General features: G+C 37.9%; 1 protein-coding gene across 1 annotated transcript in view; it reads right to left on the reverse strand.

Annotated features, from left to right (window-relative positions):
* LOC126953398 (protein eyes shut homolog) overlaps positions 1 to 13,954 on the reverse strand; it is a 47,724-nt gene extending 33,770 nt beyond the window's left edge. The window contains exons 1-2 of the mRNA XM_050788852.1: positions 13,917 to 13,954; positions 12,245 to 12,417 (exon numbers count right to left, since the gene is read on the reverse strand). The gene's annotated coding sequence lies outside the window, so the exon portion shown is untranslated. The remainder of the gene's footprint in view (positions 1 to 12,244; positions 12,418 to 13,916) is intronic.
* Positions 13,955 to 16,285: the final 2,331 nt, after the last annotated feature.

The raw sequence follows: 16,285 nt of genomic DNA on the forward strand, positions 1-16,285 counted from the left end.
GATATGAGATGGTATCTCATTGTGATTTTGATTTGCATTCCTCTGATGACCAGTGATGATGAGCAAGTTTTTATATGTCTGTTGGCTGCATAAATGTCTTCTTTTGTGAAGTGTCTTTTTATATTTTTTCCCCACTTTTTGATGGTTTTTTTTTTTCTTGTAAATTTGTTTAAGTTCTTTGTAGATTCTAGATATTAGCCCTTTTTCAGATGGATAGATTACAAAAATTTTCTCCCATTCTGTAGGTTGCCTGTTCACTCTGATGATAGTTTCTTTTGCTGTGCAGAACCTCTTTAGTTTAATTAGATCTCATTTGTTTACTTTGGCTTTTGTTGCCATTGGTTTTGGTGTTTTAGTCGTGAAGTCTTTGCCTATGCCTATATCCTGTTTAATCCATCTTGAAATAATTTTTGTATAGGTATAATGAAGGGATCCAGTTTCAGCTTTCTACATATGGCTAGCCAGTTTTCTCAGCACGATTTATTAAATAGGGAATCCTTTTCCCATTGCTTGTTTTTGTCAGGTTTGTCAAAAATCAGATGGTTGTAGATGTGTGGTGTTATTTCCGAGGCCTCTGTTCTGTTCCATTGTTCTATCTCTCTGGTTTGGTACCAGTACCATGCTGTTTTGGTTACTGTAGCCTTGTGGTCTAGTTTGAAGTCAGGTAGTGTGATGCCTCCAGCTTTGTTCTTTTTGCTTAGGATTGTCTTGGCTATACAGGCTCTTTTTTGGTTCCATATGAAATTTAAAGTAGGTTTTTCCAATTCCATGAAGAAAGTATTTGGTAGCTTGATGGGGATAGCATTGAGTCTATGAATTACCTTGGGCAGTATGGCCATTTTCACGATATTGTTTCTTCCTATCCATGAGCATGGACTGTTCTTCCATCTGATTGTGTCCTCTCTTATTTCCTTGATCAGTGATCTGTAGTTCTCCTTGAAGAGGTCCTTCACATCCCTTGTAAATTGGATTCCTAGGTATTTTATTCTCTTTGTAGTAATTGTGAATGGGAGTTCACTAATGATTTGGCTCTCTGTTTGTCTGTTATTGGTGTATAGGAATGCTTGTGAGTTTTGCACCTTGATTTTGTATCCTGAGACTTTGCTGAAGTTGCTTATCAGCTTAAGGAGATTTTGAGCTGAGATGATGGGGTTTTCTAAATATATAATCATGTCATCTGCAAACGGAGAAAATTTGACTTCCTCTTTTCCTAATTGAATACCTTTATTTCTTTCTCTTGCCTAATTGCCCTGGCCAGAACTTCCAATATTGTTTTTATTTATTTATTTATTTATTTTTATTTTTATTTTTTTTTGAGACAGAGTCTCGCTCTGTAGCCCAGGCTGGAGTGCGTGGCCGGATCTCAGCTCACTGCAAGCTCCGCCTCCCGGGTTCACGCCATTCTCCAGCCTCAGCCTCCCGAGTAGCTGGGACTACAGGCGCTGCCACCTCGCCCGGCTATTTTTTGTATTTCTTAGTAGAGACGGGGTTTCACCGTGTTAGCCAGGATGGTCTCGATCTCCTGACCTCGTGATCCGCCCATCTCGGCCTCCCAAAGTGCTGGGATTACAGGCTTGAGCCACCGCGCCCGGCCCAATATTGTTTTTAATAGGAGTGGTGAGAGAGGGCATCTTGTCTTGTGCCAGTTTTCAAAGGGAATGCTTGCAGTTTTGTCCATTCAGTATGATATTGACTGTGGGTTTGTCATGAATAGCTCTTATTATATTGAGATATGTTCTATCAATACCTAGTTTATTAAGAGTCTTTAGCATGAAAGACTGTTGAATTTTGTCAAAGGCATTCTCTGCATCTTTTGAGATAATTGCGTGGTTTTGGTTGTTGGTTCTGTTTATATGATGGATTACGTTTATTGATTTGCATATGTTGAACCAGCCTTGAATTCCAGGGATGAAACTGACTTGATCATGGTGGATAAGTTTTTTGATATGCAGCTGGATTCAGTTTGCCAGTATTTTATTAAGGATTTTTGTATCAATTTTCATCAGGGATATTGGCCTAAAATTCTCTTTTTTTGTGTGCATCTCTGCCAGGCTTTGGTATCAGGATGATGCTAGCCTCATAAAATGAGTTAGGGAGTGTCACAGGAAGTTGCAGCAGAGGAACATAAATTGTGAAGGTTTCATTTTAATATGGACATACATCAGTTCTCAAAATTAATACTTTTATAATTTCTTATGTCTGTCTTTACTGCAATCTCTATCATAAAGTGTGAAGATTTCATGGACATTTACTAGTTCCCAAAATTAATACTTTTATAATTTCTTATGCCTGTCTTTACTTTAATCTCTTAATCCTGTTATCTTAATAAGCTGAGAATGTACGTCACCTCAGGACCACTATTGTGTTAAACTGTACAAATTGATCATAAAACATGTCTGTTTGAACAATATGAGATCAGTGCAGCTTGAAAAAGAACAGAATAACAGTGATTTTAGGGAACAAGGGAAGACAACCATAAGGTCCGACTGCATGCAGGGTCGGGCAGAATAGAGCCATATTTTTCTTCTGGCAGAGAGTCTATAAATGGATGTGAAAGTAGGGAAGATATCGCTGAATTCTTTTCCTAGCAGGGAATATTAATAATTAAGATCATTCCCGGAGCAAGATGGCCAAATAGGAGCAGCTCCAGCCTCCAGATCCCAGCGTGAGTGACACAGAGGATGGGTGATTTCTGCATTTTCAACTGAGGTACTGGGTTCATCTCACTGGGGAGTGCCAGACAATCAGTGTTGGACAGCTGGTGCAGCCTGACAGCGAGAGCTGAAGCAGGGTGAGCCATCGCCTCACCTGGGAAGCGCAAGGGGGAAGGGAATCCCTTTTGCTAGCGAAGGGAAACTGAGACACACAACACCTGGAAAATCGGGTAACTCCCACCCTAATACTGTGCTTTACCAAGGGTCTTAGCAAACGGCACACCAGGAGATTATAGCCCACACCTGGATGGGAGGGTCCCACACCCACGGAGCCTCCCTCAAGACTAGCGCAGCAGTCTGAGATCTAACTGCAAGGTAGCAGCGAGGCTGGGGGAGGGGAACCCGTCATTGCTGAGGCTTAAGTAGGTAAACAAAGCTGCGGGGAAGCTCGAACTGAGTGGAGTCCACCGCAGCTTAAGGGGGCTGGCCTGTCTCTGTAGACTCCATCTCTGGGGACAGGGCATAGCTAAACAAAAAGCAGCAGAAACCTCGGCAGAGGTAAATAACCCTATCTGACAGCTTTGAAGAGAGCAGGGGATCTCCAAGCACGGAGGTTGAGATCTGAGAACGGACTGATTGCCTGCTCAAGTGGGTCCTTGACCCCTGAGTAGCCTAACTGGGAGACATCCCCCACTAGGTGCAGACCGACACCTCACACCTCACACGGCAGGGTATACCCCTGAGACAAAGCTTCCAGAGCAAGAATCGGACAGTAACACTTGCTGTTCAGCAATATTCTATCTTCTGTAGCCTCCACTGCTGATACCCAGGCAAACAGGGTCTGGAGTGGACCTCAAGAAAACTCCAACAGACCTACAGCTGAGGGTCCTGACTGTTACAAGGAAAACTAACAAACAGAAAGGACAACCTCAACAAAACCCCATCAGTTCATCAGCATCATCAAAGACCAAAGGCAGATAAAACCACAAAGATGGGAAAAAAACAGGGCAGAAAAGCTGGAAATTCAAAAAATCAGAGTGCATCTCCCCCTCCAAAGGAACGCAGCTCATTGCCAGCAATGGATCAAAGCTGCATGGAGAATGACTTTGATGAGTTGAGAGAAGAAGCCTTCAGTCGATCAAACTTCTCAGAGCTAAAGGAGGAACTACGTAACCAGTGCAAAGAAACTAAAAATCTTGAAAAAAGAATGGAAGAATGGATAACTAGAATAATCAATGCAGAGAAGGATAAACGAACTGACAGAGATAAAAACCATGACATGAGAAATACGTGACAAATGAACAAGCTTCAGTACTGACTTGATCAACTGGAAGAAAGAGTATCAATGATTGAAGATCAAATGAATGAAATGAAGCAAGAAGAGAAGTCTAGAGAAGAGGAAAAAGAAATGAACAAAGCCTCCAGGAAATATGGGATTATGTGAAAAGACCAAATCTACGTCTGATTGGTGTGCCTGAAAGTCAGGGGGAAAATGGAACCAAGTTGTAAAATACTCTTCAGGATATCATCCAGGAGAACTTCCCCAACCTAGTAAAGCAGGTCAACATTCAAATTCGGGAAATAGAGAGAACGCCACAAAGATACTCCTTGAGAAGAGCAACTCCAAGACACATAATTGTCAGGTTCACCAAAGTTGATATGAAGGAAAAAATGTTAAGGGCAGCCAGAGAGAAAGGTTGGGTTACCCACACAGGGAAGCCCATCAGACTAACAGCAGATCTCTCACAGAAACTCTACAAGCCAGAAGAGAGTGGGGGCCAATATTCAACATTCTTAAAAAAAGAATTTTCAACCCAGAATTTCATATCCAGCCAAACTAAGTTTCATAAGTGAAGGAGAAATAAAATCCTTTACAGACAAGAAAATGCTTAGAGATTTTGTCACCACCAGGCCTGCCCTACAAGAGACCCTGAAGGAAGCACTAAACATGGAAAGGAACAACCGGTAGCAGTCATTGCAAAAACATGCCAAAATGTAAAGACCATTGATGCTAGGAAAAAACTGCATCAACTAACCAGCAAAATAACCAGCTAATATCACAATGACAGGATGAATTTCACATATAACAATATTAAACTTAAATGTAAATGGACTAAATGGTCCAATTAGAAGACACACACTGGCACATTGGATAAAGAGTCAAGACCCATCAGTTTGCTGTATTCGGGAGACCCATCTCACGTGCAGAGACACACATAGGCTCCAAAATAAAGGGATGGAGGAAGATCTACCAAGCAAACGGAGAACAAAAAAAAGAAGCAGGGGTTGTAATCCTAGTCTCTGATAAAACAGACTTTAAACCATCAAAGATCAAAAGAGACAAAGAAGGCCATTACATAATGGTAAGGGAATCATTTCAACAGGGAGAGCTAACTATCCTAAATATATATGCACCCAATACAGGAGCACCCAGATTCATAAAGCAAGTCTTAGAGACATACAAAGAGACTTAGACTCCCACACAATAATAATGGGAGACTTCAACACCCCACCATCAACATTAGACAGATCAACGAGACAGAAAGTTAACAAGGAAATCCAGGAATTGAACTCAACTCTGCACCGAGTGGACCTCATAGACATCTACAGAACTCTCCACCCCAAATAAACAGAATATACATTCTTCTCAGCACTACATCACACTTATTCCAAAATTGACCACATAGTTGGAAGTAAAGCACTCCTCAGCAAATGTAAAAGAACAGAAATTATAACAAACTGTCTCTCAGACCACAGTGCAATCAAATTAGAACTCAGGACTAAGAAACTCAATCAAAACCACTCAACTACATGGAAACTGAACAACCTGCTCCTGAATGACTACTGGGTGCATAACGAAATGAAGGCAGAAATAAAGATGTTCTTTGAAACCAATGAGAACAAAGATACAACATACCAGACTCTCTGGGACACATTTAAAGCAGTGTGTAGAGGGAAATTTATAGCACTAAATGCCCACAAAAGAAAGCTCAAAAGATCTAAAACTGACACCCTAACATCACAATTAAAAGAACTAGACAAGCAAGAGCAAACACATTCAAAAGCTAGCAGAAGGCAAGAAATAACTAAGATCAGAGCAGAACTGAAGGAGATAGAGACACAAAAAACCCTCCAAAAAATCAATGAATCCAGGAGTTGGTTTTTTGAAAAGATCCACAAAATTGATAGACTGCTAGCAAGACTAATAAAGAAGAAAAAAGAGAAGAATCAAATAGACGCAATAAAAAATGATAAAGGGGATATCACCACCGACCCCACAGAAATACAAACTACCATCAAAGAATACTATAAACACCTCTACACAAATAAACTAGAAAACCTAGATGAAATGGATAATTTCCTGGACACTTACACTCTCCCAAGACTAAACCGGGAAGAAGCTGAATCCCTGAATAGACCAATAGCAGGCTCTGAAATTGAGGCAATAATTAATAGCCTACCAACCAAAAAAAGTCCAGGACCAGACAGATTCACAGCCGAATTCTACCAGAGGTACAAGGAGGAGCTGGTACCATTCCTAATGAAACTATTCCAATCAATAGAAAAAGAGAGAATCCTCCCTAACTCATTTTATGAGGCCAATATCATCCTGATACCAAAGCCTGGCAGAGACACAACAAAAAAAGAGAATTTTAGACCAATATCCCTGATGGACATCGATGCAAAAATCCTCAATAAAATACTGGCAAACCAAATCCAGCAGCACATCAAAAAGCTTTCCACCATGATCAAGTGGGCTTCATCCCTGGGATGCAAGGCTGGTTCAACATACACAAATCCATAAACATAATCCAGCATATAAACAGAACCAAAGACAAAAACTACATGTTTATCTCAATAGATGCAGAAAAGGCCTTTGACAAAGTTCAACAGCCCTTCATGCTAAAAACTCTCAATAAACTAGGTATTGATGTAACATATCTCAAAATAATAAGAGCTATTTATGACAAACCCACAGCCAATATCATACTGAATGGGCAAAAACTGGAAAAATTCCCTTTGAAAACTGGCACAAGACAAGATGCCCTGTCTCACCACTCTTATTCAACATAGTGTTGGAAGTTCTGGCTAGGGCAATCAGGTAAGAGAAAGAAATCAAGGGTATTCAGTTAGGAAAAGAAGAAGTCAAATTGTCCCTGTTTGCAGATGACATGATTGTATATTTAGAAAACTCCGTCATCTCAGCCCAAAATCTCCTTAAGCTGATAAACAACTTCAGCAAAGTCTCAGGATACAAAATTAATGTGCAAAAATCACAAGCCTTCTTATACACCTGTAACAGACAAACAGAGAGCCAAATCATGAATGAACTTCCATTCACAATTGCTTCGAAGAGAATAAAATACCTAGGAATACAACTTAGAAGGGATGTGAAGGACCTCTTCAAGGAGAACTACAGACCACTGCTCAGTGAAATAAAAGAGGACGCAAACAAATGGAAGAACATACCATGCTCATGGATAGGAAGAATCAATATCATGAAAATGACCATACTGCCCAAGGTAATTTATAGATTCAATGCCATCCCCATCAAGCTACCAATGACTTTCTTCACAGAATTGGAAAAAACTGATTTAAAGTTCATATGGAACCAAAAACGACCCTGCATTGCCAAGACAATCCTAATTCAAAAGAACAAAGCTGGAGGCATCATGCTACCTGACTTCAAACTGAACTACAAGGCTACAGTAACCAAAACAGCATGGTACTGGTACCAAAACAGAGATATAGACCAATGGAACAGAACAGAGCCCTCAGGAATAATACCACACATCTACAGCCATCTATCTGAATTTTGACAAACCTGACAAAAACAAGAAATGGGGAAATGATTCCCTATTTAATAAATGGTGCTGGGAAAATTGGCTAGCCATAAGCAGAAAGCTGAAACTGGATCCTTTCCTTACTCCTTATATGAAAATTAATTCAAGATGGATTAGAGACTTAAATATTAGACCTAATACCATGAAAACCCTAGGAGGAAACCTAGGTAATACCATTCAGGACATAGGCATGGGTAAGGACTTCATGTCTGAAACACCAAAAGCAACGGCAACAAAAGCCCAAATTGACAAATGGGATCTAATTAAACTAAAGAGCTTCTGCACAGCAAAAGAAACTACCATCAGAGCAAACAGACCACCTACAAAATAGGAGAAAATTTTTGCAGTCTACTCATCTGACAAAGGGCTAATATCCAGAATGTACAAAGAACTCAAACAAATTTACAAGAAAAAAACAACCCCATCAAAAAGTGGGCAAAGTATATGAACAGACATTTCTCAAAAGAAGACATTCATACAGCCTACAGACACATTAAAAAATGCTTGTCCTTCACTGGCCATCAGAGAAATGCAAATGAAAACCACAATGAGATACCATCTCAACCAGTTAGAATGGCAATCATAAAAAGTCAGGAAACAACAGGTAGACAATGTGGAGAAATAGGAACCTAATACCACTGTTGGTGGGATTGTAAACTAGTTCAACTATTGGAGGAAACAGTGGTGGCGATACTCAAGGATCTAGAACTATAAATACCATATGACCCAGCATGGGGATAAGGACTTCATGTCTGAAACACATGCAAAAGCAACGGCAACAAAAGCCCAAACTTGACAAATGGGATCTAAGACTTAAAAAAAGTGCACATAAACACCATGGAATACTATGCAGCCATAAAAAAAGGATGAGTTCATGTCCTTCATCTGGAAACCATCATTCTCAGCACTAGCCAGAAACAAAAGAATAGGTGGGAAGTGAACTACCATCAGGGCCTAGCAAAACAGACCACCTGGGCACAAAATAGGAGAAAATTGCACATTTGCAATGTACCCTAGAAACTTAAAGTATAATAAAAAAAAAATACAAAAAAATAATTAAGATCCTTGATCATTTCCTATTTCTATAAAATAGGAAAAGAATTTTTAAATGGCAAGTGTCTGTCTTATCTTGACATAAGGGCTGAATATCCAGAATGTACAAAGAAGATGGGTTCTCAAACAAATTTACAAGAAAAAAAACAACCCCATCAAAAAGTGGGCAAAGTATATGAACAGACATTTCTCAAAAGAAGACATTCATACAGCCTACAGACACATTAAAAAATGCTTGTCATCACTGGCCATCAGAGAAATGCAAATCAAAACCACAATGAGATACCATCTCACACCAGTTAGAATGGCAATCATTAAAAAGTCAGGAAACAACAGGTGCTGGAGACAATGTGGAGAAATAGGAACACTTTTACACTGTTGGTGGGATTGTAAACTAGTTCAACTATTGTGGGAAACAGTGTGGCGATTCCTCAAGGATCTAGAACTAGAAATACCATATGACCCAGCCATCCCATTACTGGGGATATACCCAAAGGATTGTAAATCATGATGCTATAAAGATCATACTCTTTTTTGACATGCACACGAGAAACCTGATGTTCAGGGGAGTTAAGTTACTTGCCCAATGTCTAAGGTTAGAAATAGAAATGTGTCTGTTTCTTTCTACTAAGGCTTAGTTTTCACATCTGTTCATTTAAATGCTCAAAAAGCCTGATGTTTATATAAACTTCAGAATTATTATGTATACTTCACTTTCTCTCCCAGTTTCACTTATAATTTAGCAGGTTGTATTGAAGAGCATAGAAGACTAAACAAGTAAAATGTGTGTTCCTAGGAATCATAGCTAGTGCCTACTTATCTTTTACTTTTTATGACTATTATAAGTTCATAGAGATAGAGAATCTAATACACATGTAACTACATCTCTATTAATGATCACGATGGGATTGAAAGTAGTGAAATAAAGACTAAAGCTTATTTTTTTTCTATGAAGAAAGCATGTGCATTGCTTGCTGTGTTCCACATGGCCACCTTCACCTGAAAAATGAGTATTTCAAAACAGGAAAACACAGTAATAATTCCTGAAACTGCCATCTACTGTGTGTTGGACCAATTTCTCTATTATTAGGAAAACCAAGGACTTGGCTGGAAACCATCCCATGTGTTGGAAGGGCTTGAAGAATTGAACTTCTCCATTAGCAAGAATCAGTTTCAGTGGAAATCAGGGACTGGTTGGACCATAAAGAATTGTTGGCATGACAAAAATGTTTAAGTACTTTGAACATTTGTCTGTTTCATGCAAAATGTCTGCATGTGTGGGTTTCTTTACCTTATGGAATGAGAAATGAGTGAAAAGAAAATTATACTATGAATGGAAAAAATGTGAAAACAAAAAAGGAAACATTTTCATTATTTGCTGGGTTAAAAGTCAAAAACTTACACATTATGGAATCTGACTTGGCTATATGTCATTGATGCACAATAGCTAGAATTTAGTAATATTAAAACTAGTCATGAAAAAAGCAATTTACCAATATTATGAAGAAAAAGTAAACTGAGAGGCGATTTTATGATTTAGGAGAGGTTACATGTATAGTTGTAAATCATAAGTTATAACAGGAAGGACTGCTATAACATAAAAGAAGTCAGCAAATAAGCAAGACTTGAGTATATGAGAAAAGTAACTGGACATATTGTCTATCTTGCAAAATGTGTGAACCAGAATTCTTGGTATAATATTTTAATGAATACTCTGGATTCTAAAGTATTCTAATCAAATTGTTATTTTATAGAATATCAAGGTATATCTTTGGTTAATTTTGTGTTAGAATTCTATGTGGATGTCACCCATTTTCTGGCACCTTTAATCAAATCTTCTAGACTTTCTTTCTGTAAAAGTAATTTCATTACTCTGACTATTCCAATACATATGTATGTATGTATGTATGTATGTATCGATCTATCATCTATCTTCTATCTATACATCCATTCATGTATCTTCATCTGCCGTCTGTGTATATAATCCATTTATATACATCCACACATCCACACAAATTTTGGGTTAATCTATCTTTCAAACTTTCACTGTCTGAGCCTTTAAGCATCAAAACTGTGGCTTGCCCTATTGTTAAATTCACTAGCCCTTATGTTACTTGTCATATTATTTCTTTCCATTTCTAAAAGCTATTTCTTTGGGAGTTATAAAGGTACTCATCTTGGTTAATTTTTGAGTACTTTGCCTTTCACTAAGGAACTATCCTATGAAAACCATCACAATTAGTTTTTATTATTGCTATTAAGTTTAAATATTTAACCAACTTTTTTTTTTTTTTGCTCTGCACTATATGATGGGTGCTAGACACTCAACAGACATGGTCACTGTCCTCAGTTCTATAAAAGACAATCAGGAAACGCTTCCCTAAATTAGCAAGGTGAAGTGTTAGCACCTGTTATGGAGGGGCAGATGAAAGCATTTTAGGCAGAGGGAAACAACACAAAATCTCTACTCCAGGAAAGAGTGTGGCATATTCTAGGAATTAAGAAACACAGTTTCTTAAAGATCAAGATTGATCCCTAGTGTCACTATGAGAGACTGGTTTATGTAAGCCAGATACAAAACTTCATCTCATTATTTCATAGTTACACTCTTAAGACATGATTAAACATTTTTTCCTGTAAACTACTATTATTCTAACCCTCAAATGTCTTCCATTTGTTAACAATTTTAACTTTTGGAGAGTTAAACACAAGTAGAATATCAAGGAATATAGGAATAACATGTTTGCATTAATATATTTGATAAAGTGATCTAGAAGTATTAATTTTTTTCTTATCACAAATATGAATATGATGTTACAATGAAATATCCAAATAATGCAAAGCTGGATATAGTACAACTGGTGATTGACTCCTGTACTCTTTTTATCCCAGCCTCTGTTTCTAAAATAGGGAAGAGAGAGCTAAAGCTCTCTCACCCACCATCTCATCTTCTGGGTGGTGGGTGAGGCAGGATAGAGAAATAGTAGATAGTCCAGTCTCAGAAAGCTAGGATATGGCAGGTAGGTCTTTATGTCCCTTTATTTTCCTGGCTTAATCTCTCCGGCTTCACTAACTGAGAGTTTCCTGGATTCCCTAATGCTGTTCTGGAAGTCCCAGCCAGGGATTAAAGAGAAGATAGATCAGATCTAGAAGTACTGTTATAGCCCAGCTTGTGAGCGCCCAGAGATTGCTGAGCTCTTTTAGAGGCACTACCATAAATTGTCCCAGTAGTTAGGACATTGTTGCTTCTGACTGTTACTACTGGACTTGGGACCATTTCTCCTCTCTAATTTCCCTCTGAAGCTGATGGTCTTGTGATATTGCTGAGGGTTTTGAGTGAGATGGAAAGTACAGATAGGAGAGGCTCACAGAGATGAAGTCTTGATCTGGAACTGAGTTATGAACTTAAGCTCACTTGACTTAACTGCATTTAGCACAAAACATCTAGAACATCCACACAAATAGGGAGTTTAGAGTTAATAAAGCAATACTAAAAGCCATATTTTTTGTACTCCTGAATTTTAAGTACTAGTCTATCTGTGAAGTATAATGTCAAACATACTCGAAAAAGAGGAGAGTAGATTCTAATTTTATTATATGTACTTTTTTACTTTTCAAAAAGAAAACTGACTTTGAAATTCCTAATTTTAGTTATATTTGTGAACAGCAAAATGACTTGAAATTCTGCTTTACCTTGTTCACAGTAGATTCCAGTGGTTCCTAGAGGACAGAAACAGGTGTATCCATGAGGTAATGAAATGCAGGTTGCTCCTCTGCTACAGTGGTGTGGAGGGTCATGTTCAGGATCACAGATGGAAACTGTCTCTGTGCAGAATGCTCCTTTCCACCTAGTGGTACAGTTGCAGCTGTGGGTTGAGAGAAAGTCACATGGTTTGAGCACTTGGGTAGAGATGGATACATACTATGTATTGCCTTGATGCTAACTTGTCAATTTTAACTGAAGTTCCAAGAGATCAAAATGAATTGTGATTCAAACTCTAAGACCTAAATTGTCAAAGGAGAGAGTTAATAACTGGTTACAGGATTACTGGACTCCACATCAAAGACTTTAAAAGATTCAGAGTGTAAAAGTAGAAAGATAATTTTTTGAGAATCGTTTCTTTGGACAAAATTGCATTGTAAGTCTCTCTCCCAACTCCCACACCACCACCAAGAGAAAAAGCTGTGCATGGTATTGCTGTCTCCTAACTTCAAGCCTAGTGGAAAGAGATTTAGCAGGACCACTTGGAGAGCTTGGTATGTGTTCCCTGGCATTGGCAAACTCACAGGCTCAGCTCCTGGGGTTGCAGAAAGAGCTGCAAACATGCTGAAGACAAGTCAAATGTGAGTGAATCCCAGGAAAGGGATGTTCATAGTCAGGAACAACAGCTTGAGGATATATAAAAATGAATCTTGACCAAGAGGTGTCCTTCTGGCTAAGATACCTGGGCAGTAAGAGGTTTCTGGCTAGAGCAGAAGCTGAGGGGTAATGGGGAATACTCAGCTGAAAGAGAGACCTTGTCTGGGTTTAGAGAGTGATATTGGGAGGAGCCCAGAAGAAAACTTTCCGATAGACCCATCAAAGGCAGAGTTGTCAGACAAAACGCAGAGCATCTAGTTAAATTTAAACATGAGTTAAACAATGAATAACTTTTCTTAGTAGAAGTATGTCCTGATATGGTTTGGCTGTGTCCCCACCCAAATCTCATCCTGAATTGTAGTTCCTGTAATCCCCATGTGTTATGGGAGGGACTAGGTGGAGAAAATTGAATCATGGGGGAGGTTTCCCCCATCCTGTTCTCATGATAATGAGTTAGTACTCATGAGATCTGATGGTTTTATAAGGGGCTTCCTTCTTCACTGGGCGCTCATTCTTCTTCCTGCCACCACATGAAGAAGGACATGTTTGCTTCCCCTTCCACCATGATGTAAGTTTTCTGAGGCCTCCCCAGCCATGCTGAACTGTGAGTCAATTAAACCTCTTTCCTTTATAAATCACCCATTTTCAAGTATGTCTTTATTAGCAGCATGAGAACGGACTAATACATGTCCCATACAATATTTGAACTTTAAATAAATAATATTTGAGATTTTATTGTTATATATCTTGATATATAGATACATATATATACATATATATACATGCACACATATATATATAGTTGATAAATTGTTGTTTGTCTGAAATTCAAATTTATCTGGGCACCATGTGTTTATTTTCCCCTCCCTGCCTCCCTCCCTACCTGCCTTTTTCCCTTTCTTCCTTCCCTTTCTCTCCCCACCATACCCCTTCCTTTCTTCTTCTTCTGAAAACACTACACTAAAGAGTACATGAGAGAAAGGGTTAACTTAAAATTCCTGTTACAGTCAGAGAGCCATAAACCACCGTGCCAGTCTAAAGAGCACATTCTAGAACTGGGTGTGAGATATAGGGGTCAGAAACTGTTAAACTGGAAAAGGACAGCAGTTGATCACACCTTCCCAGACCTTTTAGTTATGTCATATACTTTTATATGCTTGTTGCATCTAAATTAATAGTTGTGCAAAAAAAGTTCGGAAAATTGTATAGGGTTCTCCAAAATAGAGACAAACAAAATACAGAATTAATCTGCTACAAAATTACATTTTTTGAAGATTATTTTTGAAGATCAAAAAGAGTATAGAATGTATAAAGACTTCTTATACAAAAAAGAGAATGAGTAATTTCGCAAAAGAAATAAAACTATAGTAAAAATTCTTATTAAATAATTTTTAAACACGATGCTCTGTCATTACTTTTAAAAGTGACGATTGCGCCATCTAGTGGTTCATTTTTATCTACTTGAAAAAAGCTTAAAAACAATTATTCTCACTGCCTTATAGATGGAACTCACAATGGTAAAATATTTATTTTATTTAATTCACTTACACTTTATTGTATATATTTAAGGTATATAACATAGTGTTATGGGAATAAAATACTTGCTTGGATATTAAAGTAGATAAATCACATTAAGCATAATATAATATAGATGCTAAAATCTTATTTGAAAAAAATAACAAATCAGAGCATCATATAGTTTGTTTCAGAATTTTTAGGTCTGAAAAAATTAGCTATATGTTTAATATATAATTAGTGATTATATAATTCTAATGAGAATGATTTTGTGCAAGGTCAAATTTTTCTTTTTGTTCCTTGGTTTCTATAACACCCTGTGAAATATAGATAATAAAAAATTTCAAGCCTTCATTAGTTATTCTCTACTTTGGGTGATATTTTTCTGACCCTTGATGTTAATTCATTAATATTTCTTCCCTTAACCACATATACTACTCTGCCCTGAGGAAAAGTAGATTTTGTAGAAGTGTGTGTGTGAGGTGAGGTGTCTATATAGTGGGCAATGTAAAAACAAAACAAAGACAGGTTGGTATCTATTTAAAGAATATTTATTATTTTTTACGGGCTAGCTGTCTGTGCTTATCTTAGGATTGAGGATAGTACTGTGCTTGGTACTGAGATTCTACAACACAGGAGGGTCCATTTTTGACCTCATGGACTTCTGTATTTTGGAGAAATCAGATTAGTAAGGAGACAATTTTAATAAGATGGGACGAGTTCTAAAATGGTTATTATGGTATCCTGTGGATGGATATCTAAGTAATTTTAGTGGATTACTTAGGGAAGGCTAAGGGAAGGCTTAGGAAAGGCTGCCAAAGTGAAATTTGCCCATATAAATGCATGCACTGAGAGGAGGTGTCAAAGGACTTTGAACAACAGGCTGAGACAATTCAACTTTTTAAAAAAAACTATTAATTTTTGTGGGTACAGAGTAGGTGTACATATTTATGGGGTACATGACATGTTTTGGTATAGGCATGCAATATGTGACAATCACATCATGGAAAATAGGGTATCCATCCCCTCAAGCATTTGTCTTTTGTGTTACAAACAATCCAATTATACTCTCTTAGTTATTTTAAAATGTACAATTAAATTATTATTGACTATAGTCACCCTGTTGTGCTATCCAATACTAGTTCTTGCTCATTCACTCTCACTACTTTTTTGTACCCGCTAACCATCCCTACCTCCCTGTTACCTACCACCCTTCTCAGCCTCTAGTGACCATCCTTCTACTCTCTATCTCCATGAGTTCAACTGTTTTGATTTTTAGAACCCACAAATAAGTGAGAATATGTGATGTTTGCCTTTCTGTGCCTGGCTTCAGTTCAATTTTTAAGTGACAGGTGTATACAAAATGACACGAATGATGAGGCACACTTTAAGAATATTGATCTGTTATGTGTAGGATGATTGCATAGTTTAACAATAAGCTCTCTGGTGACGTAATTTTAATCTTAGTGAGATCGTAGCATATTTTTGCTACTAGAAAAGGAGCCGGCAACCTTTTTTTGTAAAGGGCAAGGCAGTTTACAGTTTTGCTTTGTGGGCCATATAGACACTGTAGCAATAACTAAACTCTGCCATTGTTGAAAGCAGCCACAGAAAACACACAAATGGGTGTGGCTGTATCCCAATAAATTTTAGTTACACAAATAGGTGGTAGGCCAGATTTGGCCCATATGCCATAGTTTTCTGACCCCAGCACTCTAGACCATTAATTCCAGAGCTAGGGTCTGTTTTGTTTTTTATTATTGTCTCAAGGCCCAAAACAGTTCTCGGTTTATTGTAAGTTTTAATTGACTATTCAAGGAATAAACACATAAATGAATAAATATAATAGGTCATGGCTG

This window comes from Macaca thibetana, chromosome 4 (assembly GCF_024542745.1).
Source record: "Macaca thibetana thibetana isolate TM-01 chromosome 4, ASM2454274v1, whole genome shotgun sequence".
In the NCBI taxonomy this organism is placed as follows: Eukaryota; Metazoa; Chordata; class Mammalia; order Primates; family Cercopithecidae; genus Macaca; species Macaca thibetana.